Genomic DNA, 17944 nt, shown 5'->3' on the forward strand with positions numbered 1-17944 from the left:
AACAATACTATCCTGCACGTCAGTTGGCCAAGTAGTGCCCTTGTCTGCTCACTGCATCGCTTGCTATCCAGCATCTGTCCTACCTCTGCGTCGACATTGCAATGGCGGTCGTCAAACAACGTCTATGCAGCATCGAATTTCGTTCTATTGTGGTAAATATTCTTGTGGAAGAGGAAGCAGTGTAGCTGCCGAGGCAAATCAGGCACTAGAGGGGCTATCGTGGAAACTTTTTACGGCTTCGAAGACATCAGCAGCGATCACTGATACCGATGGGCGGCGCGACGGCACCAAGCGCTGTCGTTCGACTGCCACCATGGCGGAGGGGCAAGGCAGCAACGGGGATGTGCAAGCGTGGCAAGGGCCGCGATTACCACAACATGGCTTCGGAACCGACGAGCCTGGGAGCCAGCCTGGAGCCGCCAGGGTCTCTTACATGCGACCACCAACACTAGTACTGGAAGCGGCGAGGAAAGCAGGGAGCATGGCGGATGAAGCAAGCCGTGCGAAAAAGATCAGAGTTGAAGATTACATTGACCACATGAATACGAAAACATCGACCTACTTCCTTAGCGAAGGAGAGGACATTGAATGTGATGAGGAGGCAGATCCTTTCAGTCCTGTGACATAAAGGGAGGTTCGAGGGAATTTATGCGGTATTCTGACCGATTGAACAAGTGAAAACGTTTTGGAAAGTGAACCCAAATGTTGTAGCCTAAGAAATCATTGCGCTAGCAAAAGCGAAAGTAGGTTCTTTCCCAGTGAACAAAGACGCAAGTTTCTCAGTCACTGAGTTCACTCGCCTCAGCCAAGTGTTTGTTATATGTACAGGTGGCTGGCGTACTCGTTAAGCCATTTATTCCGGAGTTATACATACGAAATGTTGGACAAATCAGAAGCGTACCTCTAGAATATACAGAAAGACAGTTAACAAAATATTTAAGATAGGCAGGAGTGACATCAGCTAGACGCCAGACCCGTTACATACGTCAAGAAGATGGCACCGTGGAATCGCACCCCGTTAGAAGTGTAATTTTTCAATTTCGCTATGACCGACCAATTCCAGAGTGAGTGTATCTTGGCTTCACTGGCCATCCAGTCGAGCAATACCTGGGGCCAGCCAGACGCTGCTACAACTGCTAGAGATTTGGTCACTTAGCGAAAAACTGCCGAGGAACAAGGCGCTGCCAAATATGTGCAGAAGACCACCATCACAAAGACTGCAAGTCTATAAGACAACCTTAGTGCGCGAATTGCGACGGGCCCCACATTGCATCATTTTCTGGATGCCCGTAGAAAAAAGCAGCCTCTCTTCAATACCAACACGACATTATCCATGGCCGCACACAACAGCGTGGTTACCAGTGCTAACATATGGGGCAGAGTCTTGGAGAATGACACAGACGCTTGAGAACAAGGACCGCGCAAAGAGCGATGGAACGAAGAATGCTAGGCATAACGTTAAGAGACAGACAGAGAGCGGTTCGGATCAGAGAGCAAACGGGCATAGCCGATATTCTAATTGACATTAATACAGAAAAATGTAGCTGAGCAGGTCATGTGATGCGCCGGTTAGATAACCGTTGGACCATCAGGGTTACAGAATGGGTACCAAGAGAAGGGAAACGCAATCGAGGACGGCAGAAGACTAGGTGGAGCGATGAAATTAGGAAATTGCGGGTGCTGGTTCGAATGTGTTGGCGCAGGACAAGGGTAATCGGAGCTTAGAACGACAGAAAGCTGGGCTAGTTGGTAAGGATTCATTATGCAAAAAAGAGGTGAGGCGTGCAGACAGGACACAACAGTAGAGAACTAGACAATAGGAACGCCGACTATCAACTGAAGGGAGCACTGAGGCCAAAAGAGGAAAAAGACACAAAACTCATCTGCGCAAGCTCATGAATGCCACGTGTCAGTCGGGTACATGTGCCGGTCTATTTAAATGCACGCCAGAGTTAAATGAATGCGCGATATTGCACAGGCATAAGAATGAAGATACGCGTCTTATGGTAGAGGCATGGCATGTCTATAATGGTGGAAGTGCGTGCGTGAGTCAGCCTTCGATTACTTTACATAAGGAAGAGATTAAGCACATTAAGTACTCTTGTGTCATGTCTGCACGCCTCACCTCTTTTTTGCTTAATTGTAATCGGGGATCGCGGGAAGAGGGCTTCGTCCTGCAGTGGATATAAAATAGACTGATGATGATGAAAGAACAAGCTCAAAACAACCATACGAACCAACACCAAAGTATTGGATACCCCCCTCAGCAAATGTAGCGGTGGTTTTGCAACAGCTTCGTTGGATACCCAGGCTGATATGGACCAATATTAGTTGATAAAGGTCGGATCAAGTTCGATAAAACTAATAACGATCAACAAGGGTTGATAAGGATTTATACTTTTCGGATCAAGTTTCATAACATTGATAATTACAAAGGGCTGTGTGAAGATGAGCAAGTGCCACAATGCTTACGTATACTTATGCAACGCCCAGAGTTGTCACTGCGTGAATTCTTCTGTTAATGTCAACAAGAACATCGGCTATCCTTGTTTGCTCAGTAATACCCGCCGCTCTCTTCTCGTCTCTTAAGGCTACATCTAACATATTTTAGTTCCATGGCTCTTTGCGCGGTAATTAAGTTGTTCTTGAGATTCTTTGTTAACCTCCAAGTTCCTGTCGCTTATGTTAGCATAAGTAGAGTGCAATGGTTGTACACTTCTCCTCTCAATGCGAGTGGTAAGCTTCATGGCAGTATTTAGAAATGCATTCTGTATGTGCTCCAGCCCATTCTTATTCTATGAATTTCCTTCTCATAATCAGACTTTCCTGTGATTAGTTGACCTAGGTAAATGTGCTCCTTTAGACTCTAGAGGCTGACTCGCGGTCCTTAATTCTTGTTCACTTGCCCGGCTATTCATCATTATCTTTTTCTTCTGCATATTAATCTTCAACCCCACTCTCACACTCTCTGCTAAGGTCCTCAATCACTTCTTGTAATTCGTCTGCATTGTTGCTCAAGAAAACAATGTCATCTACAAACCTAAAGTTTCTGAGATTGTCGCCGTTGATCCTCAATCCTACGCCTTTCCAGTTTAATAGCTTGAATACTTCTAAGCATGCAGTGAATACTATTGGAGAGATTGTGTCCTTTTGTTTCACCCCTTTCTTGATAGCTAACTTCTTGATAGGCATCTACTTACGTATACTCTAATCAGTTGAATCGGTTGCATGAATGGTCTCAAATAAAAATTTATTGATGAGCTGTGAAGACAATAACATAGAGGCAGCTGCATTAGGTCAGAAACGCAGCGGTGCACTTGTTGGCATCTGATCAGGGTCACCGTCCACGAGATAAAACTGTAGAAAGATTCACAAACGAAAGTTTAAAAACTACTGAAAGCAGCGATGACTGCGCACTCATATCGACGGTGATGAGAGCTGTCTTACATTTACTAATACCATAGTTCCTACACTTTCACTTCCCCGAACAGGAATACCAATGTTTGTCGGGGATAAAGACTAAAAATTCTCACCTTTATGGGGTTAGAAAGGGTGTTTGGTTGTCCCATGGCTAAAACGTTCACGTTTAAGGAGCAAGACCAAATCGTTGTTATGGACCAATGAAGGTATCCTGTTTTCCGACATTTTCTGGCAAGAATGATGACAGCTGTGACAAAGAACACGAACCGCTCATCGAAAGAACATTCGAAGCTTTCGCTGTCAAATTGTCCTGTCGGAAATTTTGTTGGTGCCAAGGCTGTCATAATTATTGTACAGTTTCAACCAGCTTTTTCTCGTCGCACACCTAGATGAAGCTCGTTATCCTGTGCTATACATAGATAATTTCAATTGGCAGAAAGTCGCAGAGGTCGGCCTGAGTATGGTGCCAGCAGCCTTCTACTCAACGCTGGGGAAGAGATAAGGAAGATGATAGCATGCGAAGAGGAAGGAGGGTGGTGGCATAGGGAACGCGACGCTGATGACAGCTGCAGAGAATACTTTTCTGTGCAACGTGCGGTGGTAAAATTTTTTTTTAATCCTTGACTGTAAGAGTGTCACCCATTGCACAAACACTAAACTTTTTGGAGTGTACCAATATTGGGGCCGGTCAAGCTGGTACGAGCAGCTTTATTTCCCACTTTCTCTCTGCAATACTGTGCTTTTGTGGAAAGAAAGCATGCATACATGCATACAAATTGGCACACTGTAATGGTGAACAAGCAGAAACACCATATAATTAATAAAGTCACTACCATCTTGCCCGAGTTTCATGTCCTCTAAGGATGAAAGAACCGAACACTCTTGTGAAGGAAGAAATTAGAGCAATACTTATCTGACAAGAATGATGGCGAGCACGATCGGCAATCGTCAAATGCACTGGGCGCTTCAAGCCAGTTTGGGAGCCGTTCATGCGCTACCGCAGACGAACCGAATGCACTCAGAGCGACCTCCTTCGACACCTGAACAAGGTGACTACCTCTGAAGGCTCCGAAAAGACGACCCGAACGTGCATTAAGAGCGGATCCAGCGGGATGTGCATGCTGGGCCTATAAGCGTTTTAGTGCCACCTTTTATCGTACATGGTATGAAGCTAGTGCCCATGTTGAATTTTGACGGCCTAAAAATGTATTTTCGCTTCTTTTGTGCAACGCTAACTTCTTCAATAATACCATAACCCGCTCGGGTACTTGGCTGAAGAAAGGCTGTTAGTACAAGAAATACTTTGCCAGTGTAAATGTTCTTAATAGCACTGCAGCAAACTAAAGCATCGCTGTGAGAAGGGCTAAAAATGCTCTACGCAACGATAAACTTGATGACATCATCGACAACTTTGGTCAGGACATATTTTTACCAAGATCAGTAGCGAAAGGTGTTCTCTTTCTTTTTTCGGCATTTCTACATGCCGCACAAGTTCGCGGGATCAAATTTTGGCCACGGAGGCCGCATTTAAATCAGGAGCAAATGCAAGAACACCCCCTGTATTTATATTTAACTGCGTGTTAAAGAACCCCAGGTGGTCAAAATTAATCCGGAGTTACCCACTACGGAGCGCCTCATAATCAAATCATTGTTTTGGTCCGTGAAACCACATAATATATTGCATGTCTACGCGCAATTGTTTTTATTGCATTATATTGCCCGAGCTCGCGAACACAATTTTCAGCTTATTAGCACAAAAAATAATATCCCTGCCACTTACCGCACTCGCAGCCACGCCGTCTGCAGCCAGGCCCCCGACAGCATTCTGCCACTTTCACACGACATTGCTCATGACCAGCCGCTTCCTAGGCGACCGAGCAGAGTTAACCTGCATATAGCCATACGCATCATTTTTCTACCAGCGCGGTCGTCGTTTCTAAAGTCGTTAGCGCCTTTCATAAACGCCGCACTTCGTAAAATTCATCGACGCTTTCACGCTATCAGCAATGTTCGTAGTTCGCAAGAAGACGTTCTTCAAACTTGCAATGTTACACTGAATATCTGCTGGCTTCAATCGCCGCGTTCTGCTCCGGTCAATGTGCGCGCTATTGTGTAGACCACCTATTCTCGCCATTTCTCTCTGGCATCGGCGAAGGAAGAGACACCAACATTTATCTTCCGGTAAATAGAATCCCTAGCGTACTCAATAGGAGATCATTTCATTTCAGAGTGCTTAGTATTGGTACAGGTACTATAGTACTGCTGCACACCACCATAGTGCTGAAAGCACTTGCACCATGACTGACTTCATTGAGGTCGCGCCATGGCATCATAATTTTTTTATTACTAAGCTTTCTTTGCCTCTCCCCCCACTTAGCGAGTGCTGTCTGCTAATATCGCACGATTGTCGGACATAGTGCAAACCGATGCGGCCGCCCCTTCCATGCCCAATTTTGCCACTAGGTGTGCCTCATACGACGCGTTCAAGAGAAAAAAACGAAATCAGGAAAGAAACAACTGATGATAACTCAAAGGGAAGCTCATTACTTTTCGAAGCGAGATCAGGATGCCTTAGAACCCCGGCCCATAAAACAATATATAAGAAGGAAAAAGAAGCATGTGCTTGCTGCGGTAAAGCTAGGGAAGCGATGGAGCATGTTTTATTAGAATGTAAAGATTCCCATCTGTCGATTTAGGCACCAGTTGAGTCCTTGAAGCACTTGGGTTAAGCGAGAGCTGGGGGAAAGTAAACATGGCCGCAATAAAGATTAGTAAGAGGCGATTCGAAGCTTCGCGGAAGTAGGGAAACAACAAAAACGGAGACGTACAAAAACTAAGTTCACAATAGGGGGTCATAAAATTTGTTTATGAGAATTCATCTTGCGTTCTTTTTTTTCTTTTTTTTTCGTAGGTGGGACATTATGCAGTATAATAGCAAGAGCTTGGTGGCGCAACCCACCGCCCCATTCCAAAGGGGTCGCTCATAACATCCATCCATCCATCCACTGCGCCCGGATTTTCGCCCTATAGCGACAACGTGCTACTGCTCAGTACACCATGACTCACCTGTACTGTGCAGGGATTACAATGTCACTGGCATGAAGTTATTTCACCGAGGGTAAATGCACCGCTCAAACCGCCCGCGAAGCGTGAAGAACGAGGCTGCCCACCTCCCGATGGCCTGGCTATAGGAGGACGTATGGTGGCTCCGGAAACTGACCCGGAAGACAGCTCGGGAATCCCACTGCAGGCACACCTGCAGAAATTTGATATATTACAGTGTAGTTCCCGTGATGCTCGAAGCAGCAAACAACATCGAGCCGCCTCTTTTCACGCGCCTGGGTACCAACATCCCACGTGGGTCGCTTCGGGTACAAGTACCTCGGCCTCCGGAGAGACGAAGTCATTGGGAATTGTCTCTTGGACACACAGTCTCCTCTCGCTTTACCGAACACTCTCATCTCGCTTTATCCCAGACTTCTGGCTTTCAGATACTTACCGACGCCTTGTTCTTTACTTGCAGTGAGGGCAATTCCACCCTTAGCGCGCTCATGGGCGACCTGCACGATGCGATTTACCTGCGCGCAAATTTTCCCTCTGTTAAAACCATTCCGCACAGTCCACTTGCTACGCAGGCATCGGCTGCGCACCGCAAATTCTTTTGACAGCAGTGGGAGAGTTTGCTAGAGATTAGAATCCGTCGTGCAAGCCAGCACAGTATGCGTTTTCAAAACTTCTACTGCGTCATAGCGTTCCCTGGGCCATTGAAAAGTTGGCTAATTGAATTAGATTTTGGTGTTTTACGTGCCAAAACCACGATTCGGTTATCAGGCGCGGCGTAGTGGAATATTCCGAATTAATTTCGAACACCAGGTGATCTTTAACGTTCCCCGAATGCAAGGGCCACTGGCGTTTTTGCATCCCGCAACCATCTAAATGCACCCACCGCGGCCGGGATATGATCAGGCGACGTCGTGCTTGGCAGCTCGACACCATAGCCGCTAAACCGCCGCGCCGGGTAAGTTAACACAAAGCGCTGATTTTGAAATTTGCAACGAAACATCGCATTACGGCACGAACAGTGTGGTCCACTCTTCAAGGGAACGCTGTAATGTGTGGTTTTCGCTTTGCTTGCGCTCAAGCGACAAGTGACGGCTGAAGTCATGTCAGCACACCGTTGCAAAGACGAGCGATTACAAGTTTACCGGAGGGGGAACCGCGCACCTGCTCATCTGCTCGGCATTAGACCCTGTATACACACCGATCTGCGTACGGCGCACCGGCCTCGGTTCTTTTTTGTAAATAATCTCGCATGTTGTTGAATTTAAGCTTCCCGATCATTGTTTGCCGGGTTTGTTTGAAAATGTGGAATATGCAACAAGGCACCTGAACACGTCGCTTGAGTGATAACGCAACCCACGTATGGAAAAAAGTCAAAGGGAATTTAAGTACAAAAGGTAATGCACCAGCAAGGTAATCCAAGATGTGCGCTAACAGGTTTGACGAGTTGCTCTGTATATTGCTGCTACTTCGTATCCTTTCTTGCACCTGGAGACGTTCAAGTCAATAACAGGCAGATGTACTTTTAACAACTATTTCAATCCTTTGCACTGCAGAGCGCATCACCTATTCATGAAATATATTTAAACATGTTCATTAAAAATTTACATAATCGCAGGGTCTCACAATATCTCTCATAGGAGGTGAACGGCTAAAGCCTACTCTTCCTCCTCTTATCATTATGATCTGTCGTTAGACATGTTGGTCATATAATATTCATCAGTAGTCATTACAAGTGTTTTCAGTTATTAGTAATTACTGGTCATTAGTAAGCATTTTTAGTCATTTCTAATCAATTGTGGTCATTACAAGCCGTCGTTAGACATATTGGTCATTTCGTAGTCATCAGTAGTCATTACAAGTTATTAGTAGTCATTTTAGTCATCAATGCTAATTACTAGACATTTCTAGTCATTTCTAATCAATTGTGGTCATTACAAGACGTCGTAAGAGATAACGGGCATTTCGGAGTAATCAGTACTCATTACAAGTCATTAGTGGTCATTAGTCATTACTTGTCATAATTAACCTCTACCAATCTCTATTATAACGTTATCATTCCCTAACTGTCACTATCAATTATTTTTCTTTAATCTGTCTACATGCGGCTTGATCGGCTGGCGAGAGCTGTCGACTAACATTAATAACACCTGTTATACTTTCTCAAGAATGGCAGGAGAACTTTGTAAACGTTTTACATAACGCCTCTAAACGAGCAAAAAGCTAGACTGTAGGAATTTTAATTTCTCCCCAAAAGCTACCACAACCAACCTAAAATCGCTAACAGTTCGACGGAAACCGAAGCACGCGGGGGCGCCGAAGCAGTTGACTAATTTAAATAATTTTAACCGCATGGGGTTTCTTTAACGTGCATTCAATGCACAGTACCCGGGCGCTCTCCCATTTCGTCCCCATTGAAATGCGGCCGCCGCGGCCGGAATTCGACACCGCGCTCTCGGGCTTAGAAGGGCAACGGCAAAGCCACTACGCCACCACGACGGGCCGCATAAGGTTCTTTAACTTAGTCCTTAATCTAAGAGAAGAAACGGCAACAATTTCTTTATAAAATCTCAAAACATTTAAACTTATTTCTCCCCTCTAAATATCCAGGACCTGTTTTCCTAACAGCTCTTAAGTATGTGGTATAGCTTATGCCGCATCCTCGCGCAGCCGGTTTCAGTCTTCAGTGCGCATCTGCATCTTGGACAACGTGTACATAGTATCTCATTGTACCATAACATAATCACCCGCCACCTACCTTTCCCTGTATTTCCCACTTCTTTCCCCAGTGAGGAGTGGCAAGCTAGAGAGACGCTCTCCAGGCCGAGCTCTCCTCCTTTCTCCTCGTATAAATCTCCTCCTCCTCCTCCTCCTCCTCGCGCAGCACGCACTCCCGTTAAGTCTCTCGAGTCAAATTTTGTGCACGACGTTGGCCCACGGATGTCTGCTGACAGGCGCAGGCTCACGGCGCAGGGTTACGCCAAAAAGCGTGCGTTCCGCTGACCGCGTTTCATTCCGTTATGATAGCACAGTCGACCGATTATTTCACTGAAAGCGCGCTAGCATCGACTGGCCGGCCGGTCAGTCTTCTAACCGAGCGAAGCGACGAGACCGGCAGCAGCAGCGCATGGGCACCAAATACACTGGAAGCGCAAGTTCCATCTGCTAGCCTCTTTCCATACCAGCATGACACAGCCCATGGCACGGCTAACTCGGTGGAAGCTGCCCGGCTTATCGGAGATAACGGCTTCCAGTAATCTCGGTGCGCATACGCTGCTCTTGATCTCGTCGCTTGCCTCGGTTCGTCGGCGCCGACCGGCCGGCGAGTCGCCGCTCGTGCGGTACTGTTAATTAACCAGTCGACTGTACTACATGCGATTTTCTAAGGCAAGCCTGAGGCTGCTATCGAATTGGCGACAACGTTCACAAAGTTCGAATGCAGAAAAAGCACGTTGTGCCTGAGCGAATGATCTGATAAAGAGCGATATTTCTGTAGAAGCGATAACCGGTAAAGGGAGAAACAATGTATGGTGAATGGTTATCGTGATAGCTGCGAGAAATGCGAATTTGCGCCAATTATTAGAAAACAAAACAGTATAATCGAATGAACAACATATTATGTTTTGTTTCATTAAGCTCGCCGCAGATAAACACTCCGGCCAACATAGTATATCAAGCGCTTCTGGTAAGGATATTTCGAAACGTCCGTTGCCCCAAGATCAGGCTAACCGTGCTTTCAATTGTTAGCTTAGACATGACATTACGTGAGAATTAAGTTGAAGGAGTCGCCGAATAAACGATGTGTCATGGTGCCACCGCGCCCTGAAGGCAATGTTTTCACGACTAGCGAACCAAAATTGAGCGTACAAGTCCAGCTCTCGCGGCTCATCACGGCGGTGGCATTCAAACCTCATGTCAGACCACCATAAGTGCAGCTGCAATCACAATTATTTCTAACAATGAAGCCACACCTACAGCGGCCAAAACTGAATGCTTTGGAAGGAAGACGCATTAAGCTAGCACCATTGAAAGCATTCGAGCCACAAATGTCCAGCACCGTGCGCCTAAGAGGTAGAAATGCTCGTAAGGCGTGTGCGCGGCTTAAACATGGTATAACATATGACAGCGCTGTGTTATAATTATACTATTTCCACTACCCCAACGCAAGTTGTAAATATAACGACCTCGGTAAATTGTAATTGTAGGTGTCAGCATAAACCACTGTAGGCACTAATAAAACATACTCATATCAGTTTCCAAAAATTCGTTGGTCTACAGGTTCACATGCAAACCTTGAATGCCGGAAGGCAAGTGTCGCATTAAAATCTTCCTACTTCCGAACAACAAACGCGTGCTGTTAGTTCGCGCTAACGGGAGAATGTCATCTGCTGGAAACGACAACGTATGTGTTATGGCCGGGTTTTCATTAGTTTCGACAAAATTAAACGAAAGTGTTTTTTGAGATTTTGCAAACGAAATTAGATTGCGGCGTTCTTTTCAAGAAACGTACAGTTACTCTTCTTATCGCCGAACTAGAGTAACCACGCTCGCAACACAATTTTCAGCTTACTAGCGCGAAAAATATTATCCGTGCCACTTACCGCACTCCCAGACACGTCGACCGCAGCCAGGCCCCGACAGCGTTCTGCCGCGGTAACGTGTATGCCTGTCTGGCGCATGCGAGACCGTTTCCTAGGCAACCGAGGAGAGTTAACCCGAGCAGCGCAGGTCTCCTCAGGCTTCGTTGTTCTTCCGTCGGGGCCTTCCTTGCGGCTATCGTTATCTATCGCACACCCTGCAGCTTGCAAGTCATCGACGCGTTCGCACTATCAGCTCTGCCTTGGTTCGCATGAACATTTTTAGACGTTGATGGCGGACGCTATTCAAACCAAAGAAGACGGCTGCAGTGGAAGTCGCGTATAGTGGCCTATGGCTGCTCGGGTGAAGCCGGCGGCTGCCATCTTTAGGGGGAGGAAGGGGGGGGGGGGCATGAAGCGGCCTGCCGAGAGCTTCGCAGCGCTGTTCGCCGACTTTTCAAGCGGTTTTCAATTGCTTAACGGATTTTCAAGTTATAATGCAACACTGTGGGCCATGAGGTGAGCCATATCGGAGGTCTACGGATCGCGAGACTGGGACATTCTTTTATATATTTTATCGGCATGAATATGCTGCTGCCGCAAAGTATAACATTCGCGCAATTATTAGTCTTATTCGCCTTCTTTAATGCAGCATAATAATTGATCAATCATGAAAGCTCTCAGAACAAGAACAAAAACGTAGCATGAAAAATAACAGTACATGCAACAAGCGCAAGTATTCGTTATCTTCATAATCATCCAGTGTTGCCGGTGCTTTAGCATCCTCACAGCATAGAGAGTCACGGAACTTTGGTGGCGGCCGTTTTCTTTCGACCTTTAATATAAAAAATTCTCCATTTTAGAGGAAGGCAGTGTTAACCTGCTACTTTGTTTAAATGAGAAGGATAACGCTAACACGTCAACTGCTTGTACGCCAACTTTCCTAAAAACAGCCGAGCGCGCTAGCACATTTTGGGATCTGCACAGCACCGCGTACAGCAAGATACGACGACCCGAAACACACAGGCTGCGGCGACTGGCGTGCTCTTGCCTCCCGAAAGATGGCGACGCGGCGGCTTCACTTGTCGGGCGCTCCCTCTACTCCAGCAGTTTTTCGTTAACCTCCTTGATTCAAACTTGCAACCTTACACTGAATAGCTGCGGCTTCATTCGATGCGCATTCCTGTCGCCTAAAGTGTACGGTGCTCATCAACTTTTTAATTCGACACTTGCGTCATAATTTGCAGAGCCATCTGCACCTCACCGCGCACCTCCACCAACATGTCACGGGTATAATACTATTTACACGATGTATTTAGACGATGCGTATATATACAGCAGCCCAGAATACCGAGAGGCTGTTGCCACTTCATCGTCTTCACCGTCAACAACCTTGTCCTCCTTTTCCACCGTAACAATATAAATGCATGAGATGATTGAATGTACGCATATGCGGGCTTTCTGCATATATCCGAGGCATTCTGTGTGAAGCTATTAGGAAAAGTTGGAAAAACTGTAAGTTACCTTAGCAAACAAAGAAAGGAAACGATTTAAGTTGTAATTTTCTCGTGTTTCTATAAAAAACATCTTTGTTCTCAGGTAATTAAATATTATAGAATAGTACAGTAAACCCGCCGTTGACTGGTACGACCACTGCGATTGCATTACGTCACAACCTTTTATACGATTATGTCAGTTGGAGGTCACCTTCTGATGGCTTGATTAAATTGTAAACGATGATATCGTCCATTATTTTGTGTCCAAGTTATAATGTGCGTGTTTGAAATGTCCGGCGCTTCTGCTTGCTGTTTACCTATTATAATATTTAATTGAATTATTAGGTTTTACGTGCCATAACACCATTTTATGAGGCACGCGATAGTGGGGGACGGCTAATTAATTCGGATGACCCCAGGATCTTTAACGTGCGCCCGCTCAACGCGGGTGTTTTGCATTTCGCCCCCACAGAAATGCGGCCGAACGGCCGGGTTGTGATCAGGCAACTTCATGCTTAGCAGCGCAATATCATAGCTTAACGTTATAGCTTAACGTTACGCTAACGCTAAAGCTAACGTTACGCTTAACGCTATAGCTTACCGTTATATTAACCCGCCGCTGTCGCGGCGGGTTACCCCTGTCCCCTGTCCTTGTTACCCCTGTCCTGCACCAACCGATTCAAACTAGCGCCCACGAATTTCCTAATTTCATTGCCCCACTTAGTTTTCTGCTACCCTCGAGTGCGCTTTCCTGCTCTGCCGCCCATTGTGTAACTCTAATGGTCCGACGGTTATCTAACCTGTTCATTGAATGACCATTAAATTTTTTCTCTCAATGTTAATTAGAATATCGGCTATAACCGTTCGCTCTCTGATCCAAACCGCTCTATTTCTTTCTCTTAACGTTATGCCTAGCATTCTTCTTTCCATCGCTCTTTGCGCGGTCTTAAACTTGTTCTCAAGCTTCTTTGTCAGTCTACAAGTCTGTGCCCCATATGTCAGCACTGGTAAAATGCACTGATTGTACACTTTCCTTTTCAATGGTAATGGTAAGCTTCCAGTCAGGAACTGACAATGTCTGCCGTATCCGATCCAACCCATATTTTAACTTCTATGAATTTCGTTCTGATGATCAGGGTTCCCCTTGACTACTTGACCTAGCCAAATGTACTCGTTCACAGACTCTAGAGGCCGACTGGCGGTCCTGAACTGTCGTTCCCTTGCTTGGCTATTGATTATTATCGTTCTCTACGGCACAATTGTCTTCAACCCCACTCTTACACTCTCTATGTTAAGGTCTTCAATCATTTGTTGTAACTGGTCTGCAGTGTTGCTGAATTGAACAATGTCACTGGCAAACCAAAGGTTGCTTAGATATTCGCCGTCGATCTTTGCTCCTAAGCCTTCCCACTTTAAGAGCTTAAATACTTCTTACAACCTCTCAGCGAATAGATTGTGTCTCCCTGTCTGATCTCTTTCTTTATAGGTATGTTCCTACTTGTGTAGAATTAAGGTAGCTGTGAAATCTCTGTAGACATTTTGCAAGATAATTACGTAAACCGCGTGTACTCCTTGGTTACGTAATGCCTCTATGAGTGCTGGTATCTATACTGAATAAAATGCCTTTTCGTAATCTATGAAAGCCATATAGAGAGGTTGATTGTACTCTGCGGGTTTGTCGATTACCTGATTAATGACATGGATGCGATCCGTCGTAAAGTATATCTTCCTGAAGCCAGCTTGTTCCCTTGGTTGGCTAAAGTCCAGTGTCGCCCTTATTCTAATGCAAGTTATCCTGAACATTCTATATAATACTGGGAGTAAGCTAATGGGCATATATTTTTTTAAATTCTTTAACGTCTCCCTTTTTTGTGGATTAGTATAATGTTTACCTTCTTCCAAGCTTTCTGGGGCCCTTGAAGTCTATAGACATTTCATAGAGAGCGGCCAGTTTTTCAAGCATTATGTCCCCTCCATCTTTCATTAAAGAGGCTGTTATTCCCTCTTCTCCTGCCGCTTTTCCCAGTTTCATGTCTCGCAAGGCGCTTCTGGCCTAATCGCAAGCTATAGGCGGAGTTTCTGGAACATGTTCTTTACTGCTCCGAATGGAGGTATCCTGACTCCTCTGGGTACTGTACAGGTCAGTATAGAATTCTTCCGCTGCTTTTACTATACCTTCGAGATTGCTGATATTACCCTGATTATCTTTCAGTGCATACATCATAGTTTGTCCTATGCCAAGTTTCCTTCTCACTGATTTCAGGCTGCATCCATTCTTTATGGCTTCTTCAGTCTTTCTCATGTTATAGTTTCGAATATCAGTTATTTTCGCCTTGTTGGTCAGTTTTCACAGTTCCGTGAATTCTATCTAATCTCTTGAGTTGGACACTTTCATTCTTTCTCGCTTCTTAGATCCTTTCTTACTTGGGAGAGTTTGCCTACTCGTTGCCTTGGCACCTTGCCTCCCACTTCAATTGCTGCCTCTGGAGCCGACCAGGATACGGTTTCATTCATTATCTATATGTAATCTTCATTTCTCTGTTCTAAGGCTGCAAATTTCTTTACAAGTACCAGGCTAAAAATTTGTATGCTTTTACCCTTACTGCTGTTAGGCTGACCTGTTTGTTGCTTACCAATTTTACTCTTTCTCCAAACTGATGTGAATCCTAGCCCTCACTAACCTATGATCAATGCATCTTACCCTACCTATTACCTCTACATCCCGCACTAAGCTGAAGTCGGCAGAAAGTATGAAATCAATTTTATTTCTTGTTTCATTCACCTTAGGGATTTTCCAGGTCCACTTTCTGTTGCTACGCTTCATAAAAAAAATTCATTATTCGAAGCTTATTCCTTTCTGCGAATTCTACCAGCATATCTCCTCTAGCGTTCCTAGAATCGACACCGTAGTAGCAAATTGCTTGTTCACCAGCCTGCTTTTTCCCTACTTTTGCATTGAAGTCACCCATTACTACAGTATACTGAGTTTTCACTTTTCTTTATTCTTTCTTTTTTGCTTTAGAATTCGTCAATGTTGCCGGCTATCCTTATGTATTAGGAATAGTACCCCGTATTGTTTATCATGGGAGACCTTTATAGCAAAAGACATGGCCGTTAGTCAGCACTGTATAAGCCTCACCAGTTCTAATCTCACTAAGGCCAATGAAATCCCAAACAATGTCTGTTAGTTCCTTAAAGGCGTCAAGCAAGGAGACCCATCCCTGCAGTGCTATTCACTGCTTGCTCAAGTGAAGTACTTAAGTTATCAGAGGAAGCCTTATGAGTGAGGATAAATGGGGAACATCTTAGGAACCTCCGCTTTGCAGATCACATTATCTTGTTCAGCAACACTGGAGATGAATTGCAACAAATGATTGACCTCGTTAACCAAGGTAGTTTAAGAGTAGGGTTGAATAATATGTAGCTGACAAAGGTAATAATAAGTAGCCTGGAAAGACAACAAAAATTCATGATCGCAAGTCAGAGCCTAGAGGCTGTGTAGGAGTACGTGTATCTAGAGCAATTACTCAAGAAGGCCGATAATCATGAGAGAGAAATTTACGGAATAAGAATGGGTTGGAGTGTGTACGGCGGCAATTGCCAAATGCTGAGGGGTGCTTATCAATGTCTTTGAAAATACAAGTGTGTAATCATTGCATTCCATTTGTAATTCCAGCAATATGTAACGTATCAAATAGGTGCTAGGCTCGTTTTTTTCTTATATCAATGATCATAACTTAGTCTATCGAGTTTTCTCTAACGGTTCTGTCTTGTATCGAGATTAAAGCACGCTCCCGGCATAAGAATTTTGGAATCATAACGCTATATTTCGCTGGTGCTTCCAATGCAAAAATGTATTTTAATCCTTCAAAAACGCAGTACAATGTGTTTCTCCCGACGGAATGCGTCATTCGCTCATACGTACTCATACGCTCATTCGCTCATAGCCCGGAAAGACAACAAAAATTTGTGATCGCAAGCCAAAGCCTAGAGGCCGTGCAGCAGTACGTGTATCTAGAGCAATTACTCAAAAGGGCCCATGATCATGAGAGGGAAATTTACGGAATAAGAATGGGTTGGAGTGCGTACGGCAGCAATTGCCGAATCCTGACGGGGAGCTTATCAATGTCGTTGAAATGGATAAGTGTATAATCATTGCATTCCATTTATAATTCCAGTAATACACGGCGTATCGAATAGGTGCTGCACCCGTTGTTTTTTCTTATATCCATGATCATAACTTAGTCTATCAAGCTTTTCTGAACGGTTCTGTCTTCTATCGAGAATAAAGCACGCTAATGGCATAACAATTTTGGAAGGAGATCTTAACGCTTTGTTTCACTGGTGCTTGCAATGCAAAATGGCTTTTAATCCTTCAAAAACGCAGTACAATGTGCCTCATCCCGACGGCATGCGTCATTCGCTCATACTACAGCAATAACGATATAACTTTGCTTTCGGAAATGCGTTGTTTCCGTTAGTGTGAAGGCGTTCAGCTAACACGTGATCTTGCATGAAATACGCATGTCACTTCGAACATCGCTAGCACGAATCGCATGCTGCAGTACGTAAAACGAAAATTGAAAAGGCGACATCGATACTGGACCCTTATACCAAGTTTCCATGGATGTTATCAGATGTGTTCGAAACGCGCATCACAATTTATTCTTCATGACTATAAGCATCCATCCCGCGTAACACTAATGAAAAACAAGTTGTCGATCACATACCTTTCGTTACGCAGAAGGCGTAACATGAGCACTGTAGTCACAGACATGTTCATTATACCGCCAACAACCATTTCTTCACGCACAAATCGCCCAAGCAAGCGCGAAGTGCACCCCCCCACCCCTGCCGTACACTTTGCCATCATAATTCGTCCAATCCCGCAATATCATCCGAGTAGAATCGGCTACCATTCACTTTGGTAATTAACAAACCACAAGATTTTAAGAAAAGTATTTTTTTATTCTTTACCATTGAATAATGGTACTTATCGCGTCTACTTGATGGCTCGATTGCGTAGTTCGTGTTCCACATTTGTTTCGCACTACTGTACTATTTGTTGGTTGTGTTTCTTTTTGCATTTGCGCGCCAATTGAATCAATCTTCTTCAAACCGCCTAATAGTGTTTTTGTGTGTGTTCTGTATCATGTACAAATAATATGCTCGTGGCAATAATTGTTTGAATAATAGGAGATATTAAAATGCAAAGTCATCTGGCAACATTGGTCTCATCCGCCATCTGCCCCGATACGCCGTGGCAAACCGCCTGCAAGTTGAGTAGCCTCTACTGCGGCTCGGCTACCCTCGCCGTGTGGCTATTTCAGGACTCCATAATGTGCAACACCTGCCTTGAAATTTCACCACAACTGGCGTGCATATGCATGT

The 17944-nt window shown here is 44.9% G+C and overlaps 1 protein-coding gene across 26 annotated transcripts in view; it reads right to left on the reverse strand.

The window, feature by feature from the left end:
* The window catches only part of LOC142560005 (uncharacterized), a 161441-nt gene that overhangs the window by 71378 nt on the left and 72119 nt on the right, over positions 1-17944 (reverse strand). For 3 of the 26 annotated variants that reach the window (XM_075671741.1, XM_075671740.1, XM_075671746.1), the window contains one exon: positions 6487-6676. The exons of 16 other annotated variants lie outside the window; for them this stretch is intronic. The gene's annotated coding sequence lies outside the window, so the exon portion shown is untranslated. Of the gene's footprint in view, positions 1-5200; positions 5309-6486; positions 6677-6919; positions 6999-11081; positions 11175-17944 lie in introns of those variants that run through there. 7 more of the 26 variants (XR_012823292.1, XM_075671742.1, XR_012823293.1 and 4 more) reach the window with 7 other exon arrangements.

This window comes from Dermacentor variabilis, chromosome 10 (genome assembly GCF_050947875.1).
Source record: "Dermacentor variabilis isolate Ectoservices chromosome 10, ASM5094787v1, whole genome shotgun sequence".
NCBI classification, from domain to species: domain Eukaryota; kingdom Metazoa; phylum Arthropoda; class Arachnida; order Ixodida; family Ixodidae; genus Dermacentor; species Dermacentor variabilis.